Raw genomic sequence first — 17,511 nt, 5'->3', positions numbered from 1 at the left:
TTGCCTATATGATGAGTGAAGAATATCAAATGTCTATGATGGGAGAATTGAAATTCTTCTTAGGTCTTCAAATTCGTCAACAACGAAACGACATCTTCATATCTCAGGAGAAATACCTCAAGGATGTATTGAGGAAATTCGGCATGCAAGATTGCAAAAGCGTCAAAATCCCTATGCCCACAAATGGCCATTTATGCACAGATGAAAATGGTATTGACTTCGATAAAAAGGTATACCACTCCATGATTGGCTCTTTATTGTATTTATGTGCATCTAGGCCAGATATTATGCTTAGTATTTGCATGTGTTCCCGTTTTCAAGCTACACCGAAGGAATCACACCAAAAGGCTGTGAAGCATATTCTTCGATATCTAGCTCACACTCCAACACTTGGATTATGGTATCCCAAGGGCTCGGCTTTTGATCTCATTGGATATTCAGACTCTGACTATGGTGGTGGTCGTGTGGACTGCAAGTCAACATCAGGCACATGCCATTTCCTCAGACGATCTTTGGTATGTTGGTCCTCAAAGAAAAAGAACTGTGTATCACTTTCTACTACTGAAGCTGAGTACATTGCTGTTGGTTCGTGTTGTGCTCAATTGCTATGGATGAAGCAAACTCTCAAGGACTACGACATCAATGTGAAGAATGTGCCACTCTATTGTGACAATGAGAGTGCCATCAAGATTGCTCATAACCCAGTTTAGCACTCAAAGACAAAGCACATTCAGATTCGTCATCATTTTCTTCGTGATCCTGTGTTGAAGGGCGACATCTCTATTGAGCATGTAAAGACTGAAGAACAGCTAGCTAATATCTTCACAAAGCCTTCGGATGAGAAGAGATTTAGCAAGTTGCGGTGTGAGCTAAATATCTTAGAATCTTTGAATGTCCTTTGAAAAGGACACACATCCTAACACTTATGCAAAATTGATGACTTAGATGTGCAACACACGAAGTAACATTTTTCTTAAATCAATGAAGACTAACCCTCTAAGTGTGAAGAAATTAACAAAGAATTTGATCCTCAGAGCCCTACGACAATTGTACACGGCGTCTGAAATCAACATTCTTATACGGTGGGTTACACCACCAACAAAATTGAAAATCTTCAATTTGAGTTTTTCCTCAGTGTTGAAATTCCTCAATTGTTCGATTTCTTCAACTTTGCAATGTCTTCACTCTCTCCATCGTTATATATATATATATACATAAACACTATTCTGTTCACGGGATCAGAATAATATTCTGATCACAACCTGACCTACCCCGCTAGTAGTACGTTGAACTTCCCTGTGAACTAGGTTGAACTTCCGCCAACATTGCCGAAATGGGGCTTGCGATATACCGTTGGAAAGCTATGGACACTAATATCGTGACCCAACTTAAATTTTTGGCAAAATATAAGCGGTTTAAGAGCAGTTTTGAAAACCGTTTTTCTTCGCACTAAAAACGTGAATCGTATTTTCGATCGCATTTCTAAACCATTTATCAGAATGAGGCATATAATATGGCGTTGGAAAGCTGCTGCAAAACCGCTTCTTCCACATGTTGAAAGTTTTCTCTAATTCCCTATGGTTAAAGAGTAATTTGAAAAAACGTAAAATTTCGTAAACCGAACAGCTGAGTTTAGTTTTTTGATGTCATTTCTAAATGGCTAATCCAATGGAGGCATATGATATGGCGTTGGAAAGATTATGAAAATGCGCTAATTTTTTATCTTGGAAGTTTTTTTCTAGTTTTGAATGGTTTAGGAGTAATTTAGAAAATGGTCCAAGTCCTACCGAGTTCGTACTTTCGAGCTAATTTTTTAACTGTGCGTCCGAATCCAGCAAATGATATGGCGTTGGAAAGCTTGAAAAAATGCGAAATTTTTGGTATGTATTGTTTCTCCCAATTCTTTACGATTTTAAGTCAGTTTCGAAAATGGAGAAAAACGTATTTTAGCCATAATTTCTACAAACTTTATCGGAATTGGGCAAATAATATACCCTTGAAAAGTTACGGAAAATGCGAAACTTTTTCATGTTGATGGTTTTCTCTGATTCTTAGCCGTTTTCAAGTAATTTTGAAAACGGCAGGATCATTCGTTCTGCCTCTATCGCGAAATAGATTCTTCGAAAATGCACCGCGTGAAGAACCTGAACTTCTCAGCATATCTACATGAACTTCACTCTGTTTTCGATGTGCTTTTTTTCCTCGCAGATCTCCATCCACTACTCGTAGTTCTCCATCCACTCCCCGGAATTCAACGAGTGATATACCGATGGAAAGCTATTGTAAACATGCAACTTTCCCGTGTTGATTATTTTCTCATACTCGCGAAGGTTTTAAAAGTTTTTTATCTGAAATTCATTCAATGTAGTAGTTGAACTTCCTGCTGTTGTCAGTTGAACTTCTGTGACGTATTTTCGTCTGTAATTTTCTCATCCATTCGTCAGTGTTACACAAATGTTATTCCTTTTGTACAAATTGCTCTCACAATAATTTTTTTAACTTTCTCCAACAAAGGACTTGAACTTATAACAACAAAACTTTTTGCCTTTGTTTTTTTTATTTTTTGATACAAAATGCACACCGTGTATTACATGAACTTCTAGCAGTTATCAACCTGAACTTCTCTCGGTTACATGAAAATATTTGAGTTTTTTTATGAATTTTTAATCTATTTTTCTTAATCCTTTTTTATGAATTTTGAAGTGCTCTATTTTTAATAGTTGAACTTCTTGTTATTTTATTTTTGAACTTCTCGTTTCCATTCTTTAACAACGAGGAAAATCTGATTTTTCTATAATCATTGAACTTCTCCATCTTTTTAATATGGACTTACTAGTTTTATTTCTTAATCTTTTTAATGAAATTTGAAGCTTATATTTTTAAAAAGTTGAACTTCTTATTTTCTATTTTTGAACTTCTTGTTTCCATTCTTTAATAGTGAGGAAAATTCTGAGTTTTCTATAATCATCGAATTTCTCCATCTTTTTAATATGGACTTCCTGGTTTTTTCTTAATCTTTTTTTATGAAATTTTGAAGCACTCTATTATTAAAATTTGAACTTCTTGTTATTTAATTTTTGAACTTCTTGTTTCCATTCTTTAATAACGAGGAAAAACTGAGTTTTCTTTAATAACAAGAATTTTTGAACTTCCGAGGGAAGAGCACTTAAACTTTGCCTTTTTTTATTATTTTTTCCTCATACGAAATGCACAGCATGCAATACGTGAACTTCCGACAGTTATCAATTTGGACTTCTCTCTGTTTCGGTTTAAAAAACGAGAAAATTCTTTTAGAACTTTTTTTAGTTTTTCCTTTTTTATTTGAACTTCTTCATTTTATTATTTAGTAACGACAAAACATCTAAGTTTTTTTACCTTTGAATTTTTTTTACTTTGAACTTCTTCGAAAAATATGGTTTTACATAAGCAAACAATTTTCTAGGTTTTTAAATTTGAACTTCTAGTTTTTTACCTTCTTGGTTATTTGAAATTGAACTACTAGGGTTGTCAAATTTGAACTTCTACATTTTGTGACCTTCTCGATTATTTTAAATTTTAATGTGACGTATTTTCGTTTGTAATTTTCTCATCCATTCGTCAGTGTTACACAAATGATATTCCTTTTGTACAAACCTCTCTCACAATTCTTTTTTAACTTTCTACGACCGAGGACTTGAAGTTACACAAATGATATTCCTGCCGTTTTCGAAAATGACGAGATCATGATTTCTGCCTTCATCGCGAATGGAAATGCACTTCGTGAAGTAGTTGAACTTTTGGGGCATGTATGTTTGAACTTCACTCTGTTTTTGACGTGCTCTTTTTTGCACGACATGAAGTAGTTGATCTTCTGGGGCATGTCTATTTGAACTTCACTCTGTTTCACTTTATTGTCTTTTTCTTATAGGAAACACGCACCATGTAGTACGTGAACTTCCGGTTGTTATTACTTTGAGATTCTCTCTGGTTTGAGAGAATTATTTTAAAACACAAAAAACAACATCTTTTTTATGTATTTTGGACATCTAAATACACGGTGAACCTCTCTCAGAACTTTTCCTCGCCGAGCACTTGAACTTCTAATAACCATTTTTTCACTAAAATAAACTCTTTTTAGGTGTACCATTTGTTTTAATTTGAGAACCTTGGGTTTTGTAAATATTGATCCACTTCATTATTTTAGTTTGAACTTCTAGTTTTTTAAAGCAGGGAAATTTCATTTGAACTTTTTTTAGGTGTACCATTTTTTTTAATTTGAACTTCTTCATTTTATTCTTTAGTAACAGAAACAATTTGATATCTTTTTTCATTTCATTGGTTGGACGTAAATGATATGGCGTTGGAAAGATTATGAAAAATTTGATATCCTTTTTCATTTCTACCAGAGGGTCTCTAATTTACTTCAAAACGATGGTATAAATTTTGAACTGCTTTATATTTTTAATTTGGCCTCCTTGGTTTACTCTTTAGTAACGCGGAAAATCCTAATGTAGTAATAAACATCGAACCGCTTCATTATTTAAATGTGAATTTCTAGTTATTATTTAGAAACGAGCAAAATTCATTTTCCAAAAAGGAAAAAATGCTATACCTTCAGAAACCTGCTGAAAAGATATAACTTTTTTCTTGTTAATTATTTTTCTCAAATTTGCCATGGTTTAAAAGATTTTTTAATACGTTAAAACTTGATTCCAACGATATACACCATACATTTGAATCTTTTATCCGAATAGAGCATATGATATACTGTTGAAAAGCTTGTGAAAGATTTAACTTTTTTCATGTAGACATTTTGTTAAATTCGTTGTTGTTTATAAGCAGTTATAAAAATGCGACATCTTTTTTGTTTTCTTTTTTGAACACATAAGTCTTAGGTTTTTACAAATTTTGAACTTCGTTCTTATTTAAATTTGATCTTCTAGGCTTCTTTAGAAATGAAAAAATACGTTTGTATAAACTGTTTGAACTTCCCTTTTTATGTAATATGAGCTTCTTTGTTTTGTAATAAATATTTGAATTTCTCCATTATTTAAATTTGAACCTATGTTTTTCTAAAACAATAAAAATCCATTTTTTAAAAAACTTTGCTTAAACTACAACCTACTACAAGCCCCATTAGCGCCACATCACACAACTTCTTCTTCTTCAACTGCTGAGTAAATTTCTTAGCTTTTTTATTTGTATACAATAACTTGTACACATATTACTGAACGGACAAAATTACTGTAATTAAACCGCCTCACAAATGAAACTTAAGTCGGATGCTCAAACATATAGAAACAATCAACAATTTTAGATAGTGACGTAAACCTTTAGACAGAGCAAAAATTTGATTGGTGGACTTGGACAAAGCGATGCTCTTTTTACCCCCATTGGTTATTCTCTATATAAAACCAACAGGGATCTTATCCTTTTGAGCAGTGAACTAGCGATCTCCAACTCACCATTTTCTTTTCCGTCTTCTTCCTGACATGCCCATATCCCAAGATCTACTAGTGCTAGCAAGCCACACGTCAGTAGTTTGGCCTTCAGAGCAGATTTTTGGCTACAGTGCACTGAAAAAGCTCTCTGCATGTACTAAAAAATATCTTTGAACCCTCGTTTCCCCATTATCTCTTAACTGCATTCTGCCTAAAATCTTCCGTCTGATTTGCTGTCCAAAATAGGATGAGCCGGTTCGTCATGGTGGTTCCTGAAGCACAAGGCTCGATAGAAGCACCCAAGAAGAATTAGCACTCCACGGCATCGATGCATTTTGGAGAAGAAAACTCATGTTTTCCAATATTGAAGGACCAATGAAAATGAACTAATATATCACAACATCAACTTTTTTGCACCTGCAAGTACGTCTGAACTTCAGACAAGAAAATCACCTAGAAAATGGACCTTGTGGGGGCGCTGATGTGCTAGGCAGCCACACGCCATAGTTGTCGGGCGGGGGAGTTGGATCTGTACGCCTCATGCAGCCTGTACACGAGAAAATGGTCAAGAGTAGCTTCCTTATCCATTGCTGAACCTGCACGTCGACGGAGAAGTCCTCCAGGCATCTCACTGATGGATGACCATGAGAGGCGGCTCGAACTTTTTAGTTCATGCATTTGAACGGGCTTGCGCTACTGAATCGAACTTCCTGTAGCATCACAGAGACGAACAAGGGCTGTGAGACTAGGCACCAGCGGCGCGCCCACATCATGTACTTGCCCGGCTCCGTTGCATCGTCGTCGGTGACATCCTATATGCCGCTCTCACTCTCACGACAGGACATAGTCTTGTCCCGCTAGCCGAAGGAGCAGGACGACACCGCGGGCCTCGCGCGTGATCTGGCAGCAGTTGCTACAGGGGCCGAGCAAGTCAGGAGGAGGCAGGGTTCAGCGCGGGTGCGCGCGGCTGCGCATGAGAGTAGGCGGGGTGCAGGGTAGGGACCAACTGCGGCGCATGGGAGCAAGTGGGGTTCTGGGTAGGTACGCGCGGCGGCGCATGGGAGGAGCGGGAGGGGTTGAAGTCCAAACCCACCTCGCCCTGAAGGAAGGGGCCAGCCTTGCGCCGGAAGGAGGCGGGGGCGACGGCGTGCTAGGAGGAGGTGGGGGCAGCGGCCTTGCACCGGAAGAAGGCGACGGCGTGCTAGGAGGAGGTGGGGGCGGCGGCCTTGCACCGGAAGAAGGCGGGGCGGCGGCGCGTCGGGAGGTGGCGGGGCCGGCGGTGCGCCCGCTCGCCCGAAAGGAGGAGGGCCCCGGGGGCGCGTCGGAGCAGGGTGGGCGGCGGCCGGAGGTGGTTGGCGGATTGGGGGAGGTCGCAGGGGTAGGATGGCGACGGGAGGGACGGAGATAAGGTTTGGGGCGCTTTGCGCTATTTCTGTTCTCGCCCGATCTCAGGAACATGTCGTGGCCCTATAGGGCGCTGTCATCCAAATAACTATTCTAATTCTGGAATTAGAAAAGTGCTGTTCTATATATATGAGTTTATGTCCGCCAACCACCTCCGGCCGCCACCCACCCTTCCCCAATCCGAAAATTTATATATATGAGTTTATGTCCTCTACATCATTCACTAATTTCTAATTCTTCAAGTAGCCTTTTCTGCTAAGTGAATGTGATCGGACCCTTCCCCCTCTATGCTATACTCAACCCAGTCTGTTCACAAATTCTTCATCTGCGTTCCATTTGAAACTCGTTCAAAATCTTTACTGTGTCCTTCTCAGCTGAAGAATTTGCGAACGAAACTTTAAAACTTTATTATCTAAATTTTCGGCTTTTTGCCGCCTAAATCGTTCCACATCCCACGATAATACTTATCTATTCACCCACGATCTCACACGATCGCCATTGCTCTGTACGTGGGTGACACATGTCACTAGGATGAGATGGGTCAGGGGCACGTTCGTCCATTTTCCTCGGGCGAGCGGTTTTTCACCTCGGCTATATATACCGTTCACCCTCCTCAGACTATTTTTACTCCGCTCGACCTCACTCCCTCGCTGAAGCTCTCAAACCTAGCGCCGCCACTACTTCCATCATCGCCGGTGAGGAAGAGCTTCACTGCCTCGACCTCGTCGCCATCGTACTCGCGCCGGCCGTGGATTTCTTCACTCCGCCGCCACCGTAGCTGTCTTCCTCCGCCAAGTTAGGGCGTGGAAGATCCGGATAGACGAACTTCCAATCTACTCTTCCGAGTTCGTCGTGTTCTTCGTCAAGGGTAATTAAAATTTACTTTTACCGCCCTTGTTGATCCTAATGATTTCCACAAATCTTCAAAAGGTGTTTATTCTTCAATATTCACACTCTAAACACCTCACATGAACGTCTGTTCTTGATCTGTTTCTCTAAGCAACATTTTTCTTCAAGATTCCTCAATTGTGTGGATTTTCAATCTATACAACTCTGGAACCTAAGTCGAAGAATGCTTAGTGAAATTCCTCAAGACACATCTGGTCAAATTCCTTAAACTTGTTCTTTCTGCAAAAACTTATGAGAATGCATATGACCTCTCCAAATTCTTCGCACCTATACTCTGTTCATAGGTACTCATGTCCACTGCTAAATCAGTAGGTTCTCATCAACTTAACTCATTTGCAGCGTTCCTCGAAGAAAAGTTGCATACCTCGCCAAAGAACTCAATTGTTCAAAATCCTCATTGAAGAAAATGGCTGATGGCAAGAAACCTCAGAAGGGAGGCAAGAGATTGGAAGTCAACACTCCATTTGAAATCCCTGAAGATATCTATGATGGATATTGCACACCCCCTGAGGAAACCAAGAATGAGCGCAAAGTGCGCATTCAGAATATTGAGAGGAGATGGGCACGGGAATGGTGGGAGTACATGTATGTAACTCCAAAGTACATGAAGAAATTCGCTCTTTACCCTCCTTGCCCAAGACCTCCATTGGCACCTGGCCAAGAAGCTGATCCCACTAGCCTCAAGCGTGGTGAGTACTATCCTGATGAATGGGCAAAACGGCAACCGAAGCTAGCCAAAATGGCTAAGGAAGCAGCGAGGAAATTCAATGAAGACTCTGCTGCTGCTGCCACTGCTGAGGCCTCTGCTAGCAAGACCAAGAAGGCTATGCCCAAGAAGCCTGCACATAAGCCTAGTGCCTCTGCTTCAATGCCCTCATGGCCAAGCACCTCAGCAATGCCCTCACGGCCCAATTATGCAAAACGCTCATGGCAAATTCCTCATGCTGCTCCAGCTGCTCCAAAGTCTTCAGCTCCTCCAAAGTCCTCAGCACCCGCGCATCTTGCCTCGTGTCAAAGGACCAAAGGAATCTCAATTGCCTCAGGAGCCTCAGCAAGTTCTTAAGCTCCTCCGTAATCCTCAACTGGCCCCACTATACTGAAGACAAAGGCCACTGCTGGACGAGGCACTAGACCAAGTCCTCATAAGAAGCAGGTTGCCTTTCATGCGCACTACAAAAAGAAGACACATCCGTGACATTTTGGGCCGAACGAATTTTTTTTCTGTCATACATATGACACTTCTATGACGATAATTGTGACAAAACCCGGTATCATCATAGATGTGGTGGGCTCCTACTTCTATGACAAAAAATCATGACAGAAAATGGGCTTTTCGTCCTGGGCGGGCCGGAGACGCAGCTGCATGACATTCTTTGGGCCATCCATGATGGAAAAAACCGTGGTAGAAGCGAGGGGGAGGAAAATTTCGGGGAATTCCCGGTTACGATGGAAGGTCGGGAGCCGAGCGATGCATGTTTCTCTCATACACATACGCGCATGTGTGCGAGGCGTTGGCTCTAACTGAACCCGAGCGAGGCGTTGGGCTCTAACTGAACCCGAGCGATTGCATTGCAGGCTACGCGTTACTGAACCCAAGTGATCGATCGATGGCTGTTAACTGAACCCAATCGAGCGATTCCTTCGCTACTGCTGCTAACTGAAGCCGATCGATGGGATGAACAGTGAGTGTTGCGGGGGGGGGGGGTGGATGAATAGTGAGCGGTGGCGTTGCCTCCAGATGAACAGGACCCCGTGGTGTGGTGGAGGGCTGGATGAACAGTAGATGATGGAGGGGTGCCCGTGGAGGGGTGGTTGAACAGGACCCCGTGGTGTGGAGGGCTGGATGAACAGTAGACGGTGGAGGGGTGGTTGAACAGTAGCCGGTGGAGTAGCGCGCGGTGGAGGCTGGATGAACAGGAGCCCGTGGAGGCTGGAGGAGATCGACGGTAGCGCGTGGAGGCTGGAGGAGGTCGACGGTGGAGATGAACAGTATCCCGTGGAGTCCCGTTTTGCGGTACGCCACACCCCTCCCGATGAACAGCACCCCCGTTTCGACCGTAGCGCTCCAACACAAGTTCGTTTCGTCCGTTTTGCGGTACGCCACACCCCTCTCGATCAACAGGACCCCCGTTTCGACCGTAGGAGGTCCATTTCCTCCGTTTTGCGGTACGCCTGACCCCTCCCGATGAACAGGATCCCGTTTCGAACGTGGCCGGTCGAACACAAGGCCATTTCCTCTGTTCTGCGGTACGCCAGGCCTCGTTTCCATCACCTATTCCGTCCAAGCCTTCCCGATGAACACGACGCATTCCGTTGCCTCCCCATGAACACGACGCATTCCGTTGCCTCCCCATGAACACGACCCATTCCGTTGCCTCCCCATGAACATGACGACGACGTTGTTTGTCCGTTCCGACCCAGCCATGTACACGAGCCCTGGTCGTACGTATGCGCGAGTAGGCGTTCGAGACCCCGCCTGTATGTACACATACGTGGCCGTATTTTCTTTCTTGCACCCTGGCCGTTGTATGTACGTGTACATGCTACGTGCGCGCCTCTACTACGACACGTGCGCGCCTCTACATCGACCACTATATATGTACGTACACGTTCGCGACCAGAATGACAATGCAACGTACGCTTCGACCAGGTGGGTCCCGACTGTCAGGCAGTTCCTTGCGTGCGAAGATGTAGCTGGTGGGTCCCAGCAGTCAGGGAGGCGAAATACGGTGGCTCGTCCGGTGGGTCCCCGATGTCAGGTGGAGGAATAATTATTTTCCACGTAATAAGGAGGCACTTCCTTGCTGCGGCCGTGGACCCAGCTGTCAGCCTCTCCCCGTACAGTCCATGTCCGATGGAAGCCGTTCCTTGACCACGTTAACCACGCCGCGCCAGGAGCACCAGGGCGGTGGACGACGGCGAGGCCTAGGAAGGGGACGATGCAGAGCCGGGGAAGACGCGGCAGTGGATGCCCACGCGTAGAGGAGTACGAGGGTTCACTGGTTCGCTGCGGTGTGAGGCCACCGTCGCTGCAGAATAACAGGGGGTGTGGGTGAGTAGAGGGATGGCCTGGCCAGCGGTGGGAGTAGTACGGGGCGGTGAGGCCTCCGCCACATCGCAGCCGGCCACGGGAGGCAGTAGCACGAGGCACGACCGGCGCTGGTTTGGGCAGCTGGAGCAAGAAGACCAGAGGTTGAAGAAGCACTACGGCCGTTGGATGGACATCGTACAGTCACTGGAGCTAGAATCGTGCATATTGACTAAGTTGACAAAGCCCTCCGTCCCTGTCAACTTAGTAGGCCCACAAGTCAGCCTCCCACGAAGGTGGGTCCCAGCTAGGAGGGGGGTATTCATTTTTTTGAGCGTAATAAGGAGGCACTTCCTTGCGTGCGAAGATATAGCTGGTGGGTCCGAGCCGTCAGCGGCGATAACGTTTTTTTCGCGAAATACAGAGGCCCTTTCGGTGGGTCCCTGATGTCAGGTGGAGGAATCATTATTTTGCGCGTAATAAGGAAGCATTTCCTTGCGTGCGGTCGTGGACCCAGCTGTCGGCCTCTCCACGTACAGTCCACTTCAGATGCATGTCGGTCGTTGACCATGTTGACCAGGCCGCGCCAAGAGCACCAGGGCGGTGGACGACGGCGAGGCCTAGGAAGGGAACGACACAGAGGCAGGGAAGACTCTGCAGTTGTTTCCCACGCGGAGGGGAGTACGACTGTACGAGGGTTTACTGGCTCGTCTGCCATCGCCGGAGAATAACAGCTGGTGTGGGTGAGTAGAGGGACGGCTAGGCCAGCGATGGGAGTACGGTGGGGCGGTGAGGCCTGCGTGGCAGCACAGCCGGTCGCGGGAAGGAGGGAGCAGGCAGTCCCGCCGGCGCTTGTTTGAGCGGCTGGAGCAGGAAGAGCAGAGATTGAAGAAGCACGATAGTCGTTCGATGGACATCCAACAGTCACTGCTTGTGCGTCAACCTTTTTTTAGGAAAGCCTCAAATCTGTGGAAAATAGCATACAACCCATCTGCCATTATTTCTAATAATTCAGCGCATTTGCTAATTCTTAAGGTTGTTTTTTGGAGCCCATATTCTTTTTGTTAGCATTACAGCCCATATTGTGGCCACGGTTAAAAAATTAATGAAATTTTGCATATTTCGGTGCGGTCCGAATTGTTTTTAATCCTGAAATTTCGACTCACATTCAAACTGATTTCAAAAATAAATGTATATCAATATAAAATCCAACAAATTCTCCACTCATAAAAATTAATGTAATTTAAAATCTTGAAATTAAAAAAAGATATTTTAAACTAATTGCCGGTTTGATGTGTTTTAAAAATGTACATCCCATTTCTCATTACTAATGGGCCATTTTCTCGGCCAGCCGAATGAAGCTCTCCTAGTCTTGAAAGATTTGCAGCCCAACAGGCCTGACAAAGCAACTTACTTGGCAAATCACAAAAAAACTGGGTTGTGGCCGTGGACCCAGCTGTCAGCCTCTCCACATACAGTACTCTTCCGATGGAAGTCGGTCGTTGACCACATTGACCACGTCGTGCCGAGAGCACCAAGGCGGTGGACGACGGCGAGGCCTAGGAAGGAGATGACGCGGAGCCGGGGAAGACGCGGCAGTGGATGCCCACGCGGAGAGGAGTATGAGGGTTCACTAGTTCGGCTGTCGCGTGAGGCTGCCGTCACCGCAGAATAACAGGGGGTGTGGGTGAGTAGAGGAATAGCATGGGCCAGCGGTGGGTGTAGTAGGGGGCGGTGAGGCCTCCGCGGCATCACAGCCGGCCACGAGAGGCAGGAGCCCGCGGCATGACCGACACAACTTTGGGCGGCTGGAGCAAGAAGACCAGAGGTTGAAGAAGCACTACGGCCATTGGATGGACATCATACGGTCACTGGAGCTAGAATCGTTCATATTGACTAAGTTGACAAAGCCCTCCATCCTCGTCAACTTAGTAGTCCCACAAGTCTGCCTCCCACCAGGTTGGGTCCCAGCTAGCATGGGAGTATTCATTTTTCTGTGCGTAATAAGGAGGCACTTCCGGTGGGTCCAACCTGATAGCGGGGGGGGGGGATGTTTTTTGTGTGAAATACGATGGTCCGTCCGGTGGGTCCCAGCAGTCAGGGACAAACTTTTTTTTTTCGCGAAATACAGTGGCCCGTCCGGTGGGTCCCTGCTGTCAGGGGGGGAACGTTTTTTCTGTGAAATACTGGTGGCCCGTCCGATGGGTCCCTGCTGTCAGGTGGAGGAATAATTATTTTGCGCGTAATAAGGAGGCACTTCCTTGCGGCTGCCGTGGACCCAGCTGTCAGCCTCTCCATGTACAGTACTCTTCCGATGGAAGTCGGTCGTTGACCACATTGACCACGCCGCGCCGAGAGCACCACAGCGGGGGATGATGGCGAGGCCTAGGAAGGGGACGACGCGGAGCCAGAGAAGACACGGCAGTGGATGCCCACGCGGAGAGGAGTACGAGGGTTCACTGGTTCGGCTGCGGTGTGAGGCTGCCGTCGCCGCAGAATAACAGGGGGAGTGGGTGAGTGGAGGGATGGCCTGGCCAGCGGTGGGAGTAGTATGGGGACGGTGAGGCCTTCGCGACAGCACAACCAGCCACGGGAGGCAGGAGCATGCGACACGACCGGTGCTGCTTTGGGCGGCTGGGGCAAGAAGACCAGAGGTTGAAGAAGCACTACGGCCGTTGGATGGACATCGTTGACCACGCCGTGCCGAGAGCACCAAGGCGGCGGACCACGGCGAGGCCTACGAAGGGAACAACACGGAGCCGGGGAAGACACGGCAGTGGCTGCCCAAGCGGTGGAGAGTACGAGGGTTGACTGGTTCGGCTGTCGTCGCCGGAGAATAACAGTAGGTGTGGGTGAGTAAAGGGATAGACAAGCCAGGGATGCGAGTATGATGGGGCCGTGAGGCCTTCCCGGCAGCACTGCCGGCCACGGGAGGCGGGAGCAGGCGGTTCTGACGGCGCTAGTTTGGGCGGCTGGGGCAGGAAGATCAGAGACTGAAGAAGCACGATTGCCGTTAGATTGACATCTAACGGTCTGACGTTGGTAGAGTCGATTGTTGACTAAGTTTCTTTTTTGAGAAACCTTGTGTACGCATGAACTTAGTAGGCCCACAAGTCAGCCTCCAAATATGTGGCAGACAACATAAAGCCCATCTGCTATATTTTATAATTTGCAGCCCATTTGCTAATTCTTAAGTAATTTATTACAGCCCATTTTCTGCACAGGACCACGGTCAAAAAGTCCAACCTTATTTTTCATATTTCGGTGGAGTCTGAACTGTTGTAATCCCGAAATGATAAACATTTTTTAAGAACTTATTGATTTGCCAAAAAAATCATTTTGTTTTTGTAAGCAAATAAGACGTGGGACAATTTAGTTGGTTTAAGGGGAAACCAGTGGTAAAAAAATCAGCGCTGGGTGGGAAAAACAACAAAATAAGGATGTAAATATGAAAAGGGATTTTTATGTGTTTTCAATATAATGATACGTGTATATGAACTAGTAAAACTATAGGTAGAGATTAGAAAACAGATGTAGGACATGCGTTTCGAGAGGAAAATAGAACTGGGCTGTGTGTTTGATTCAGTAAAAAAACTGCCTGCGGATGTTGTAAGACAAAATATAACTAACGCTGGCGGGCTAGAGGCCAGTTGATACCTGCTGAATCTTTGTGCCCCGTTGTCGTCATGGGCTGGGTCTGTTAAAAACAAAACAACCCTGGGCAATCTACAGCGCAGTTGAAACTTGCTCGGCCTGAAAAAACAATATACGTGCTCAATAAACGAGAGAATTCTGCAAGTACAGACTGATAACTGGGATGCAGCACGAATATTGTTTTTTTATCGTGATAATAAGTGCATGCACTTGTTTCGAAAAAATTGGAGAACTGGGAATTCGAACGACGGGTGCTTATGCTACCCATCAAATAAAAATCAGGTGCCTGAAAATTTGTTTCGAAATAAATGATTCAGCTTTATATCCACGTCGACCCTCGGCATGATGGTTGGAAGCAAATGCAAGTTCATACCAAAAGATCGTTAACAACAATACGAACTTGCGGACAACAAGGTAGTACAACTACCAATACCAAACTAACTTATAATCTTTTTACTCCTGGCCCTAGTGTTCGTCTGGTAGAAAATCTTGCAGAGGACCAGCTCCCGCTCCTTCTCTTTCTCCAGGTCCCCGAGGTGGTACTTGTGCATCACCCAGTTGGTCCTCTGCTGGTCAAAGTTGTTGTTGGTGTGCAGCACCAGAACCTTTTTTGCTGCCCGTCTGCCGGCCGTTGACCATCACCGGCAAGGTATTGCCGGTCTTGTGCCACATCACGTGCATGCCGCACTCCGACTATATCTTGCGACGCATCCACGCGCCCCTTTTGAACGCCCTGGAATTGCGCTGGAAGAAATGCTTTCTTAGGCCACTCAGTGTGATAGCTGCAGTATTGTGGAATACAGGTTTTAGTGTACCTAGTTGGCATTTTCATAACATCTTTGGCATGTTGCAGTCACTTGTTTCACTTTTTATTAACTGTCAAATTGTAATTGCTTCACCAGCTCTGCGTCTAAAAAGAAAAATAGAGCTATAAACAAAGGAATATGTTTGTGCAAGTAGACGGCCGATCGGTGTCTTACCTAGAAGTTTCTCAGGTTGGGTGTAACATATGCCGTGCTCGCTGTCGATGGTTGGTATGAACAAATCGATGAGAGACTGAAATCTCGCGCTGTCAGCACTCACTTTGGCCTCAAGGTGCTCGATCAGCTCCTGATCCGCTTGACGCCAGCCGGCAGCACGGGCCAATCCTTCTTCGACTTGCATCGGTAATTCCAGTTATATGGTACTCAATGTATGATCAATCGACTGTTTTAAGTGAATGATGAAAGATTTTGATAGATAAGTGGTACTCCAAATCTGAAGTCCAGAATACCCGAACACGCCGCCGGGATTCTTGTGTCACCTCATGCGCAGCTTGTTGTCACGTCAATTCAATGTGTGGACATGATGAATAATTTGACCGACGTATACTAGTACTGCTACTGTACTACTTACTAGTCGTATTTAGTGTCACAATTTATACATAGGTTTAACTAACAAGTATGCACTTATATATATAGAGAGAGTAACACTATTCTGATCCTGGGATCAGAATAGTTATTTGGATCACGGCGAGCGCTATATAGGGGCGACGCACATGTTTCTGAGATCGCAGAAATGCCAAAAAAAGAAAAATTGGTCGGTCCATCCATCAAACCCCTCCGAGCGGCCCACCCTCCCTCCTGTACCGCCTCTCCCCCGATCCTCCCGACCACCTCCCGCCGCCGGCCACCTGGCCCCAGCATCACCCACCGCCACCACCACCTCCCACCAGCCTGCCGCGTCTCCTGGCGCCACTGGACCCCCGCACGACCGCGTTACCGGATTCCCGTGATCCCGCGCACAGCCGAGACCCGGCATCCCTGCGTGCCGAGGCGGCCCCTAGATCCACTTCGCGCTGCCGCCGGAGCCCCGCGTCGCACCACCGCCGGAGCTCCACTTCGCGCGCCACCAACCTACAGCGGGGCTCCTGTCTTTCGCCTCCTCCTTGCTACCCCGCCTGCTTGCGCCTTCTGCCTCCTCCCTATGGGGCTCCGCCACCATCAGCCTCCTCCTAGTAGGGCTCCACCACCGCAGCACCAACGACGCTCGTCGCTGCTTCCTCCGGCTGTCGTCGTGTTCGGGCTCATGCTCCTTCTTGGCGGCGAGGGCCTTGCCTGCGGCGGCCTTTTGGGCAAGGGGCACTGCGCCGGAAGAGGAGGAGCGGTGGAAGAGGAGCGCGACACCGCAGCCGACGAGTACGGGGACGGAGGCGGTGAAGTAGGCTGGCGAAGTTCGCCGGAGCATGTTACTAGCAGGGAGAGGTCCACGACGAGGTGGCAGGGAAGTTCGCCGGAGGGTCAGCGATGACGGGAATCTCCGTGCAATGGGCGCTACACTTGGTCTGCTCGACAGCTGCCATTGTGGTTGTACTTGGACGACTGTAGATAGTGCAACCGAACGGCCGTGTGTGTTTTTGGAAAATCTATACTTGGACGACTGCAGATGCTGCAAAAGTTTGGTTTCAGGTGTCTTCACAATTTTTGGCATAATCTGCATAGATCTTTCCTCACTTAATGCTTCCAGTTTTATGTGTGCTACTATGCATTGCATGTGTTTGTGTTGATGCGTAAGTGTGTGAGCACTCTTGTACGTTCTCATAGCTTTGGAGGAAACAAAGTACGGGTAGTTTTAGCCATGGAGCCGCCACATGCTGCATGCCTCCGCTGGTTTGCCATGTTCCTCGTGGAGGAAAACAACATCAAAGGCGCTGGCATGGCCAGCGCGGATGCCGCCACCTCTCCCCGGGGCTCACCGGCAACGGCCCCAGGATCTTGCTGGAACACTGGTCAAGTGCAACACTACTTCGCAACACATACAAACCCAGACAGAAGTTCAAATGTAAATGTGTGATGCCATCTTGTTCATGCTCACTGTTGTAGTAGCAGAGAGACCAACTATGTTCCTGCTCCATCGTTTATTTCTCCTATTTATTTCTCTAACCATTTTCCCAACGTCTGAATGCTTTCCTCATAGGATCTAGAGAACAAAAGAACAACTCTGCTCCTGCTCCATCTACCTGGCCGTTGTAGTTTCTCTTTCATCCAATTATTATGTGTTGCTTGTGCGCATGCGTTCGACCAAAAGAATAATAGAATGTATGAAGAGAGCACATGC

General features: G+C 46.2%; 1 long non-coding RNA gene across 1 annotated transcript; it reads right to left on the bottom strand.

Annotated features, from left to right (window-relative positions):
- Positions 1-5,224: 5,224 nt before the first annotated feature.
- LOC123185194 (uncharacterized) lies at positions 5,225-6,850 on the bottom strand. The gene is made up of 2 exons (XR_006493213.1): positions 5,838-6,850; positions 5,225-5,692 (listed from the first exon to the last, which is right to left on the bottom strand). It is a non-coding gene; the product is annotated as an uncharacterized lncRNA (long non-coding RNA).
- Positions 6,851-17,511: the final 10,661 nt, after the last annotated feature.

This window comes from Triticum aestivum, chromosome 2A, assembly GCF_018294505.1.
Source record: "Triticum aestivum cultivar Chinese Spring chromosome 2A, IWGSC CS RefSeq v2.1, whole genome shotgun sequence".
Lineage (NCBI taxonomy): Eukaryota > Viridiplantae > Streptophyta > Magnoliopsida > Poales > Poaceae > Triticum > Triticum aestivum.
This window is presented reverse-complemented; position numbering and strand designations above follow the sequence as displayed.